The sequence below is a fragment of the Pteronotus mesoamericanus genome, unplaced genomic scaffold (genome assembly GCF_021234165.1).
Source record: "Pteronotus mesoamericanus isolate MK-2021 breed Mesoamerican mustached bat unplaced genomic scaffold, CSHL_Meso_final contig_42, whole genome shotgun sequence".
NCBI lineage: Eukaryota > Metazoa > Chordata > Mammalia > Chiroptera > Mormoopidae > Pteronotus > Pteronotus mesoamericanus.
The window spans coordinates 15660142-15672622 of NW_026555157.1; positions in this window are offsets into that span (position 1 = coordinate 15660142).

Here is a 12481-nt window from a genome sequence, read left to right on the forward strand (position 1 = left end):
CAAGAGAATATGTGAATCAAAGCAGGATACACCCAAGGCCTAGAACCCCTTTCAAACCTGTGATAAGTGGTAGGGTTTGGGGTTTTTTTTCATCCTCATCCAAGGCAGCAGTGGTAGGGGGAGGGAGGAAGTGCAGGGGGAAGGGGGAGAGAAACATCATCTGTTGTCTTTTGTATGTGTTCCGACCAGCTAGGGTATGTGCTGAAATCAAAACCACAGCCTATTAGTGTACCAATGATGCTCAAAACAATTTAGCTACACGTCAGGACAAAGCTCTAGCAGTGCTTCTGTCTTTCCCTCCCCCCACAAAAGAACCAGCTTTTGGTTCCATTAATTTTCTCAATTGTGTTTTCAATTTCATTGGTTTCTGCTAAAATTGTTTTAACTTCTTTCCATCTGCTTACTTTAGGTTTAATTTTGCTTCTTTTTTTTTCTATTTTCTTAAATAAAAGCATAGATTATTGACTTGACATTTTTTTCTAATTTAATGCTACGTATTTGTCTTTGCTGTTAATTTCATAAATTTTGATATTGTGCATTTTCACTTTTGTTTAGTTACAGATATTTTCAAATTTCCCTTGAATCACTGTCTTTGACCTATGGGTTATTGAGAAATGTTTTGTTTAATTCTAAATGGAGATTTTTAAATGTTAGTGATTTCTAGTCTAATCCCTTCATGATCAGAAAACATACTTTGTATGATTTCCAATCTTTTATATTTATTAAGTTTTTTTTAATGACCTAGGATATGGTCTATCTTGGTGAATATTCCACACACACTTGAAAAAAAGTACTATTCTGTTGTTGGATTGAGAGTTCAATATATGTCATTAGACTAGCAGGTTGATATTTTCAGCTCTTTTATATCCTTGCTAATCATCTGCCTACTGGTTTTGTCAATTATTGACAGGGTAGTGAAGTACCCTGTTATAATCATGGATCTATTTCTTTTAGTACTGTCAATTTTTCTTCATGTATTTCAGAGATGTTTTTAGGTAAATGCACATTTAAAATTGTTTCTTCTTAGTAGCTTGACCCTTTTATCATTATGTAATACTCCTCTTTATTCCTACTACATTTTTTTTGCTCTTTGCTCTACTTGGTCTGATATTAATATAGTCACTCCAGGTTTCTTTTGATTAGTGTTTGCATCCTAAATCTTTTCCCACTTTTTTATTTACTTATATCTGTATTTACTTACCCATCTGTATTTACTTACAAATATTTGAAGTGAATTATTTGTAAAGAACATATAGTTTGGTAATGCTTTTATCTATTCAATTGATATCTTTTATCTTTTAATTGGTATGTTCAGACCATTTAAATTTAAAAAACTATGCTTAAATTTTGGTCAACCATTTTGTTATATTTTCTGTTTGTTCTCTTCAATTTTTGTTACTCTGCTTCCTCTTTTGTGCCTTCTTTTGAATCATCTGAATGTATTTAAGTATTCCATTTTAACTTATTTTTTTACTATATTTCTTTGCATAGTTTTTTAAATGTGGGTTCTTTTGATATTATAATAAATATACTTTCACAGTCTACTTAGAAATTATATCTCCAATTTCAAAAATTGTGTTAGCACCATATTTGACGCTTTATTCTTCCCCTTTATTTTGTAGTTGTCTTATATATTACATTCACATACTTTACTCCCATAACACAGTGTTTTCAACTGTCAAACACATTTTTTTATCCTCACCTGAGGACAATTTTTTCACTGCTTTTTAGAGAGAAGAGGTAGGGACAGAAAGAGATAGAGAGAGATAAAGGGAGGGAGGGAAACATCAACGTGAAAGAGAAATGGTGATTGGCTGCCTTCTTGCACATGCCCTGACCAAGGACTGAACACACAACCTGGGTATGTCCCCCACTGGGAACTGAACTTGTGACCCTTTGACCTATGGGATAATGCTTCAACCAACCAGGGCTCAAGAACATTTTAAAGAACACACAATATCTTTTGTTTCCTTCTGGCATCAGTTCCCTTCTATCTGGAGAACTCCCTTTAGCAATTCTTTTTTTAAAAAAGATTTTATTTACTTATTTATTTATTTATAGAGGGGAAGGGAGCGGGGAGAGGGAGAGAAACATTGATGTGAGAGAGAAACATTGATCTGTTGCCTCTCACATCCCCTGACCAGGACGGCCCCACAACCTCAGACATGTGCCCTGTCTGAAGGATCGAACCAGAGACCTTTGTTTTGTGGAATGACACTCACACAACTGAGCCACATTGGTCAAGACTCCTTTAGAAATTCTTTTGGCGCAGTCTTAGTGCAATAAATGCTCTTGCTTTTCTTATTCTGACAGTGTCGTTATGTCACCTTCATTCTTGAAGGGTATTTTGCAGGGTATATTATTCTAGGTTGACAGTACTTATTTTTAAAGCACTTTATTTTTTAATATATTTTATTGATTATGCTATTACAGTTGTCCCAATTTTTCCTCCTTTGCCGTCCTCTACCCAGCACTTCCCATTTCCTTTGGCAATCCCCCCACCCCTTAGTTAATGTCCATGCGTCATGCCTGTAAGTTCTTTGGCTACTCCATTTCCTATACGGCTCTTAACATCCCTCCGTCTATTCTGTACCTACCAGTTTGTACTTCTTAATTCCTGCCTCTTTTCCCCCATTCTCCCCCAACTAATAATCCTCCAAATGATCTCCATACTTATGATTCTGTTTCTGTTCTGCTTGTTTGCTTAGTTTTTTAGATTCAGTTGTTGATGGTTGTGAATTCTCTGTCATTTTAATGTTCATAGTTTTGATCTTCTTGTCCTAAATAAGTCCCTTTAACATTTCATATAATAATGGTTTGGTGATGATGAACTCCTTTAGCTTTACATTGTCTGGGAAGCACTTTATCTAGCCTTCAATTCTAAATGATAGCTTTGCTGGATAGAATAATTTGGTTATAGATCTTTGCTTTTCATCACTTTGAATATTTCTTGCCAGTCCCTTCTAGCCTGCAAAGTTTCTGTAGAGCAATCAGCTGACAGTCTTATGGGAACTTCCCTCTAGTTAACTCACTTCTTTTTTCTTGCTGCTTTTAAGACTCTCTCTTTATCTTTAATCTTTGGCATTTTAATTATGGTGTGTGTTGGTGTGGTCCTCTTTGCATCCATCTTGTTTAGGATTCTCTGTGCTTCCTGGACTTGCATATCTATTTCCTTCACCAAATTGGGGATTTTCTTTCACTATTTTTTCAAATAAGCTTTCAATTTCTTGCTCTTTCTCTTCTTCTGGCACCCCTATGATTCAAATGTTGGTATATTTGAAGTTGCCCCAGAGGCTTCTTACCCTATCCTCAGTTTTTTGGATTCTCTTTTTTTTTTTTTTAAAGAAATTATATATTCTTTTTAGATTTTAAAAAATTATTTATTATTAGAGAGTGGGGAAGGGAGGAAGAAGGAGAGGGAGAAAAATATCAATGTGTGGTTGCTTCTTGTGTGCTTCTTATGGGTGACTTGGCCCACAACCCAGGCATGATCCCTGACTGGAAATCTAACTGGTGACCCTTTGGTTCACAGGCCAGTGCTCAGTCCACTGAGACGCACCATCTAGAGCTCTTCTTGTTCTGATTGAATGTGTTTTTCTTCCTTATGTTCCAAATCACTGATTTCTCAGCTTTATCCAGTCCATTATTGATTCCCTGATAACTTTCCTTTATTTCACATAGTGTAACCTTCATATCTGCCTGGGTCTTTTTAATGCTGTTGAAGTACCCAATGAGTTCCTTGAGCATTCTAATAACCAATGTTTTGAACTCTGCATCGGATAGATTGCTTATCTCCATTTTGTTTAGTTCTTTTTCCTGGAGTTTTGTTCTGTTCTTTCATTTGGGCCATATTTCTTTGTCCCCTCATTTTGGCAGTTTCTGTGTTTCTTTCTATGCAGTAGGTAGAGCTGCTTTGACTCTGTCTTAGCAGCATGGCCTATTGTAGAAAAGCACACCCATAGCTGATGGGGCAGAGCCTTAAGTAATTGCCAGGACAGGGGAACCCATGTGAACCAGGTTGATGGAGTCTCAGATATGGGGTAACCACTCTGTGGCTCTCTTTTGGGGAGGGCTCAGAAAATGGACAATGGCTGCTGCCAGGCCTCTGGAGTTTTGTCCAGGAGGAAGCTGTCCCCTGACTCTCGCCCTGATGCCAGACACTTCAGTTTCTCCCCCTATGCCATTGGTGCTCTTCCAGCTGCTGACCTGGTGCTAGAGCCCAGAGGGGATGAGTCTGTGTAAGTTCTAAGACTGTTGTGGGCCCTTTAAGAAGAGACACCTGTAAATCCCAGCTTCTTCCAGTGCCCCAACTCACACTGGTTTTTGGGGACTTATCTTCTTGGCACTGGAAACCAGGCTGGGTGGTCAGCTCTGGGGCTGCGATTCCTCGCTCCCAAGGTTTCCCTTCTGATTTTTATCCACATGGAGGTGTGGACCACCCATTCTGTGTCTCTGTGTCTCCGTGTTTCCACCCTTCCTACCAATCTGGATGGGGCTTCAATTCCTTGGTTGTCAGACTTCCCTACAGGTCAATTTTCTGACAATTCTGGGTGACAGTTGTTTTATAATTTAGTTGTAATTTTTGCTGTGGTTGTGTGAGGAAGTGAGCCATGTTTACCTGCTCCTCCATCTTGACCAGTCTAGTATTGAATATTAACTTTAAAATGGGGAAACCCAATGTCCATACAATTAACTTGCAAATAAATTTTTGTAACCCACTCGTAAGTTTGGAACCCTGTTCTGTAAAGTCCAGGTTAATTTGATCCTAGTCCTTGCATTGTTAATTTCTGGTTGTGGCTGTAAACTGTTATATGAGTACAGTCAGTCTAAAGTTGGGAATTTAATTTTTGAAAATATAAAATATCTTGATCTTGGGGATCTTGTTGAGGAGTGATCGGGGTCCATTTACTTCAAGTCTCCCAGGTGTCTTGTGTGGTTCCCTTACTGCTTGAGAGTACTGATTCCTTGAGGTTAAGTGGTTTCCTTGTGCAGTTAGCTTCCCCTGAAGTAGAGTCAGCAGGTGTGGAAGAAGGTGTGCAGTGCTTTCTCCTTCCTGATTAACAAGCTCTATTCCCCAACAGCTTCCTGAGAGACTCAGTCAACTTTGAAGAGCAGTCAAAATTCAAGTCCATTTACATCATGCAGCTCTCTGCAGCTAGTGAGATGCTTCATCTTTAAAAGCTCATGATACCAATGGGATGGTTGAATCAACTGTATTTCTTGGCTAGAGGCCGTGTCAGTCTAGCTTGATTTTTCAAACTGTGATTAATCCATTCCCACTTCATTCCAACAGCTGGATGTTGTTTGTATTTCAAAGTCTCTCAAGTAAACACACTCCTCTGGAGTGTGTACATTCCCCTGTTGTTCCCTCTTGCATCAAGCTGAGGGGGACATTAAGATCATCTTGGTCAGTCCCTTCTTTTTTTGAAGCCAAGTTTCCATTGAACAACCTAGGAAAGGTAGTCCATGTAATTTGTTTCAGCACACTTCTGTTGTTGAAGGACAGGTTGAGTCATCTACTGAGTCTTGCCAGTAGAGAATATTTGTCGGAAGGTGCAAGCAATTGGGCATTTAATGAGGGGATTCCCTTCTAGTGTGGTCTGTCTTGGCCTCTGTGGTGTGGGGGTGCTCGGCATCACCCCTTTGTGCTTGGATTCTGTTCATGAGCAGCTGCTGAGTGTCCTGTCTGTGCCCAAAGCATTTTAAAAATGGCATGCCACTTTCTTCTAAATTTAATTATTTCTTATGAGAAATCAGCAGTCATTTGAACCTTTGTTTTTCTGTAAGTAATATGCCATTTTCTCTGGCTGATTTCAATCCGAGCTTCTGAAATCTCTAGGCTATGCCCTTCACCAAAATTGATAAGTTTTCAGCTATTATTACTTCAAGTACTTTTCAGGCTCTATATTCTTTTCTATCCTTTTGGGACATTGATTACAAGAACACAGACTTCTTGATATTTTTCCACTGGCCCCTAAAGCTCTGTTAATTTTTTTATTCAATCTTTTTTTTCTATTATTCAGAGTGGATAATTTCTATTAATATACTTCCAAGTTCAGAGTTTTTCTCATTTTCATTCTGTAATTGAACCCATGCAGAGTTTTTATTCATTATTGTATTTTTCAGTTTTAAAATTTTCATTCATTTCTTTGTTATTTCTAAGTCTATGCTGAGACTTTCTATCTCCCCATGTATTTCAAGAGTGTTCACCTTTACTCTGAGCATTTTTGTAATAGCTGTCCTAAAGTCTTTGTTAGCTAACTACGACATCTATGTCATGCTGGCATTGGCATCAGCTATTTTTTCATTTCTCACGTGTCTTTCCTGTTTTGTTTTGTTTTGTATATTTAGTAATTTTGGATTGCATACTTAACTTCTGAATATTAAGTTATGAGAGATTCTTATTTAAATTGTATGGAGATTGTTGAAAGTTTTGTTTTAGTGGGCATTCAGTCTGGTTGGATTCAGGCCAAAAGTTCCAACCAGCCTTGTTGGGAGTTGTAGTTTCAATGTAATTTCTGTTTTCAAAAAAAAACCTTTCAGTTTTATTCAGATCTAGCCCAAGTGTATGTGCCACCCAGTGGCCAGTTTTGGATATGGGTCATAGTGTAAACTGTAATCCTGTTCTCAAAGTCTGTATGCTATTTAGACTCAGACTACACTGAGGGTAAGACTAAGAACCTGTAAACAACTTTATGGGCTTGTTTTACTGATCTCCTCTCTCCCCGATTCTTTACAGTTCTCTGGGTTCCCCCTTTTTGATCCTCTATCTAGAAAGCTGGGGCTTTATGTACCCCACTCTCTGCCATATACTTCCTGTGAATGCATCCCCATCTAGATGGGCCAAGCAGTGGGAAGACAGAACAAAAGTAATGCGGATTTACCACATCCTCTCGGGACCATAGCTCCTCTGATTAGAGAGTACAGTTCCCCCATCTTCAAAATCTTAGCTATCCGTGGGTTCCCCACTGCTGGTGCAGAACAAAATGTAGAAAAGAAAAATGGAGTATTTCCTTACTTTTTCCTTACTTTTGCTGATCATTAGGAGACTCCCTACCCACTCTAAGCTAGAATTAGGGAATTTCTCCTGGAGCGCTGTCTGCACAGATGACCAGTTCTGGGTTTTATGCAGCCTTAAGCACAGGAAGAGGGGATACCTTGTGGCATGTGAAACTTGTCTTCTTCAATCTGCCTGCTAACTTTTCCTTCTCACAGTCCTCAGGTAGCTGGTCCATGCATTCAAATAGCTGGTCTCTAGGTTTTACAGCAGCATTCAGTGGGGGAGATAGGGTGAAGTGTGCTTATTCCAAGTTACCCAGAGCCATAACTTCAAAGGTAGCTTTTGGTTAACTCATTACCACTATGCTTACCCGAGGGTGATGTTTATGTGCTTCAAAATCCTAGGACACCCAGATGTGGATAGTGCATATGAGGGGTTAGGAGTGTGGGGGAAACCTTTGTATCTTTTGCTCAGTTTTGCTGTGAACTTAAAACTGCTCTAAATATAAAGTCTATTTTATTTTTTTTTAATGTAATCCTCACCCGAGGATATGTTTATACGTTTGAGAGAGAGAGAGAGAGAGAGAGAGAGAGGGAGAGGGAGAGAGAGAGAGATTGGATGCCTCCCGAATGTGCCCTGACGGGAAATTGAACCCGCAACTTTTTGGAATATGGGGTGATGCTCCAACCAACTAAGCCAGCTGGCCACCACCAAAGTCTATTTTAAAATGGAAAAAAATGTCCTAGGTGAATGCTTCTCACACTTCAACATATGTATGTAACATAAGTGATGGATCAAAAATTGAGAACTAGTGTTGGGATATAATCTGGGTTTCTCAGAAAGCACCGCTGATGCAGATGGGTCCTGTGCTATTACTTTATTAGGGAGTAAAGTTATGGAAATGGAGAATAAAGCACGTTAGTAGAGAGGTAATATGAGGATATGCTACGTAGCTGGCTGCTCCTAAGTGTGACTAATTATTAGATTCAGGGGAACCATCCCAGAAGCTATATATGGTGAATCTCAAGACTGTCAGCAGTTGATGGGAAGCATAGAAAGAGGGAAGGATTTATTCACTGGCTCCTGTCTCCTCCTGGTCAATGGTTTCCCTGCTGGGTGATGTATGAATAGTACTGGTGGGGCCAAGGGAGCCAAAACAGGGAAGCTCTAAAACAGGAAATGAGAGATGTGGGCCACAATCAAGTGCTTGCAGACTGGCACCTACAAGGAGTGGCAGCTGAAACAAGAGATGCTGAGCCTGAGATATTCTGAAATGGTTCATAAAACATGTCAAAAACAATACTTTGAAAAGTTAAGGAATCTCTCAGGTTAGTGGCTAAGTTTGAGGCATGGAACTATAAAGTATTGTAGCTACATTTTTTTTAATCAGAGGTTTCTTTTGGGCCAGGCTAGGTAGGTTCTGGTTGTCTAGGTATTCCCCATGAAATTCTTTCTAGGTGATCTAGCTGAACCATATTAAAGTGTTATCATTCAGCCACCATAGGCCTACAAAATAGCAATGTTATGTGGTTTAACTTAATAGAATACATTCAGACTTTCCACAGGAAACCCTAGGAACTAATATACTGTTTAGAAAACACTTCAGATAGAAATCAGGATAGATCTCAGATGGTAAGTAAATATTTGAGACAAAAGTGACTAAGATCACTAGTCATGAAAGAAGATAAAATGCATCAGCTTCCTCAGTAAAGAATTATAATAAAGACTCAAACATTCAAATCACAATTGTTGTACCCTGGCCCGGTAGCTCAGTTGGTTAGAGGGTTATCCTGATACACCAAGATTGTGGGTTTGCTCTCCCGTCAGAGCACATACAAGAAGCAACTAGTGAATGCATCAATAAGTGGAACAACAAATCGATGTTTCACTCTTTAAAAAAGTCAGTAACAGCCCCTGCAACTTGTTACAGAGCCATGTCAATTCCTAATGGGTTCATTTTCTGGCTTCCAGGCTGTGCCCTGGGATTACTAGAATAAGCAAATGTACAATTAGTAAGACATCTACTCATTGATGGTACACAGACTTGAAAGCAATTTGAAATCATGACTTTTCTGAGAGTTATCCCAGACCAGACAGAGTTCTATCCAGGGTACCAGTGGCCTAACCCCTCCCACTTGATAACTATTTTTTGTAAGAAGAAAAGATAAAGATTTAGGTTCCTTCTTTATAATCAGAGAGCTTATACTTGTAGTTACACTATAAAATTATTCTTTTCTGATTGCAGTTGATTAGAGGACTACCTTAATAGAGTCATATACACTGATACTAATTTAGGTCTTTTGAAGAACAATTTGAAGTAGGACTAAAGAAAAATGTTAAAAATGAGTTAACCAAACAATTTCAAAGTTTTCTTAGTATAAGATACTCTTAGTATTATGGTTTTTCATTTTATTATGAACTGACTTTAGCATGTAGATAATCTTTCTCAGTTTGCTCATGGAAGGTAGACTACATAGATACTTAAATAAACCTAATAAAAATAAGTATGTAATTAAGTTAAATATAGAGTACCATATAACCTTTAAAGCTAAATAAGGTCTTCTTGCCATGCTAGTAATTCTGATGTTATATTAAAAGGAAATATAATTGTAGGCTTCCTAAACACAGTTGTTGCTTGAATGCTATTCTACTGTAGGGCAAGCCCTATTCATAGAAAGACTAAGAGGTTGACCACTTAGTATGGAGTGGAAGCCTCCGGCTTGTCCTGATTTCTTTTTACAAAGAACTATAGTCTATTCATTAAGTTTCTTTCCATTTCCCACATAGACAAACTCTGTGATTAATATTGATTATTCCTACTTGTTAAATCTAGCAATCTAAATAGCAGAAAAATACTGCATCTTGTCTATAGAGAACCAACCTCCCTTCATAATCAATGAACATATCATTAACATTTAAAAAGTAGTCACGTGTTAGATATGTCATATTAGAAAAGACAACTTTTATACTAACAAGATATATGTTGATATAAGGCCTTAGAAATTTTTATCTGTTGATATAAAGGTTCTTTAAAAATCTTGTCCTGCTATGTAGAAATGAAATTATTCACCATATGGGGGTTTCACAGTGTGAAAAGGGATAATTAGTGATATTTTGTGTAACTATAAACTCATGTGTGGACAGTATTTAAAATACTAATAATTTGATACATAAAAAATACATTAAAAACTATTGAATACAGAATAAAGGTCTAAGAAATGACAAGAGCTGATGAAGAACTGAAGAATCCCATTTAAGAGTTATCAAAAACAAAAACAAACTCCAAACAAAGCAACAAACCCTAAAACATGGAAAGAATAATATACTTGCAAAATATATCTATAAATCTGCCTAAGAAAGTCCTGGGAGAAAAGTTAGTAGACGCTGAAGTGAGTGAGGCTTATGACCTTAGGATGGTGCATCCTGATACCATCATACATACACTGCACTGTACCCAAGTGGACAGGGCTTGAATGTGAAATTGTCTTTAACTCCAACATTAGTGATTACATTTAATTGGAGTAAGCATATATCTATTTTAGTAATATTTTACTATAACATTATGGTATTTCACAAAATATTTGAAAGGGTTGATGAAGTTTTCCAAGAGAGAATGAGAGAGGGAGACATTGATTTCTGGGCCTAGTCTTTGATTGATATATGTTATTTCTCTAGTCAAAAGGCAAAAATTTATAATACTGAGGTACAACCATGAGTTGTTTGTAATTAAGAGAGTATTTTTGGCTTTAGTTTGCTCCTTGTGGTCACTTAACTTAAAATGCACATGAACAAACTGAATGATAAATGTTTCCACATTTTACCATATACCTTTCAAGATAATCAACACTAGTTATCATTTACCTCAAAATATTGGTAAAAATCATAAAAACTGAAGTCCAAGTCAGATGCACAGGGATAATCTTTGTGTGATTTACTTTAAAATATTAACACACTTGGTTTTTCAGATTCTGCCCCATCTGTTGCTACCCATTTAAAGAAAAGTAAGAAAAAAGACTTTAGAAGACTGAGAAATCAGTGTTACTGGGGTGGGGGGGAAAGAGCATGACTTTTCAGCCATTTCATCTTTCATATGATTATTTTAAAAAGAAGTGATTTCAACTTGCTCTATCCCGTTTTAAAGTAGTCTATAGCTTTTTGAGAAGCCTTTATAGGTTAAGAATACAAATTCTGGAGCCAGATTGTCTAGACGCAAAATCTGGGATCCTCTGTTGATCTGTGGTATGACCATAGGGAAGTTATTTAACCTCTCTTGCCTCACTGTCATCAACCATGATATGGGTTGGCAAAGTTTTTATGTGAAGCACCTGACAGTAAATAACTTCAGGCTTTGTGGGCTGCATATAGTAACTACTGCTCCTCCATTTTCTTTTCTTTTTTTGAAGGAAGGTTTTAGACCTCTGGAAAAGATGATGGCATAGGTAAATGTGGTACTGACATCTTCCCACAACCACATCAAAATTACAGCTAACCTATAGAACCACCATTCAGAACCACCTGAAATCTAGCTGAATGGAAGCTCTAAAACTAGGGATTTAAGGAAACCACAACAAGACTGGTAGGAGGGGCAGAAACACAAAATGGGCTGGTCCCACACCCGTGTACGGCAGATAAAAATTGGGAGGAATATTTTGGATATCCCTGAGGACTGAGGGGTCCCAGCTCTACACCAAGCCCCCCAGCCTAGGGTTCCAGTGCCAGAAAGAGAAGTCCCCACAACTTCTGGCTATGAAAACCAGTGGGAATGGTGGCTGAATGAGAGGGTTTCTGGAGTCCCAGGCAGTTCCTCTTAAAGGGCCCAAGTAGGAACCAACTTGGACTCACTCTCTCTGAGTTCCAGCATGGGAGCAGCAGTTTGAAAGGCACCAGTGACATACAGAGAGGAAATGAGTTGTCTGGATCAAGGCAAGAGCTGGGTGGGGGCAGCCTTCTCCCAGACAAAAGTGCTGGCAGAGGCCATTGTTCCTTTGATAAACCCTCCATCCCCCACTAAAGATCTGGCCGGCAGCCACTGTTACTGAGACTCCAACAACATGGCTCACATTGTTTGATACACCCTGGTAATTCCCTGGGGCCCTGCCGCACCCAGCTTGATGGCCCACTCAAGCTGTTTCCAGTGCCTTTTCCATACAAATGGCCTGTCTTGGCACATGCTTCACTTTCCTAAAATCTCTCAAACAAGCAGTATCTGGACTCAACGAACCCCATACATCTCACTAAGTGGCCCCAGGCCTGGTACTAGCAGCAGCCAGCCTTGGTTCGTACCTTTGCCTCTCCTGGGCACCTCCAAGCCCAGCACAAGTATTAGCTATCTGCAGATCACATTGTAGCTCATGCTGTGTGGCCCTGGATAGGACACGGGCAATCGCTGACCTTGGCCTGTGCCTTCCAAGAGGCCCTGGAGCCAGCACACACTCGGTGGACAGATTCAGATCATGTTGAAGCACCACCCAATCACCTCCA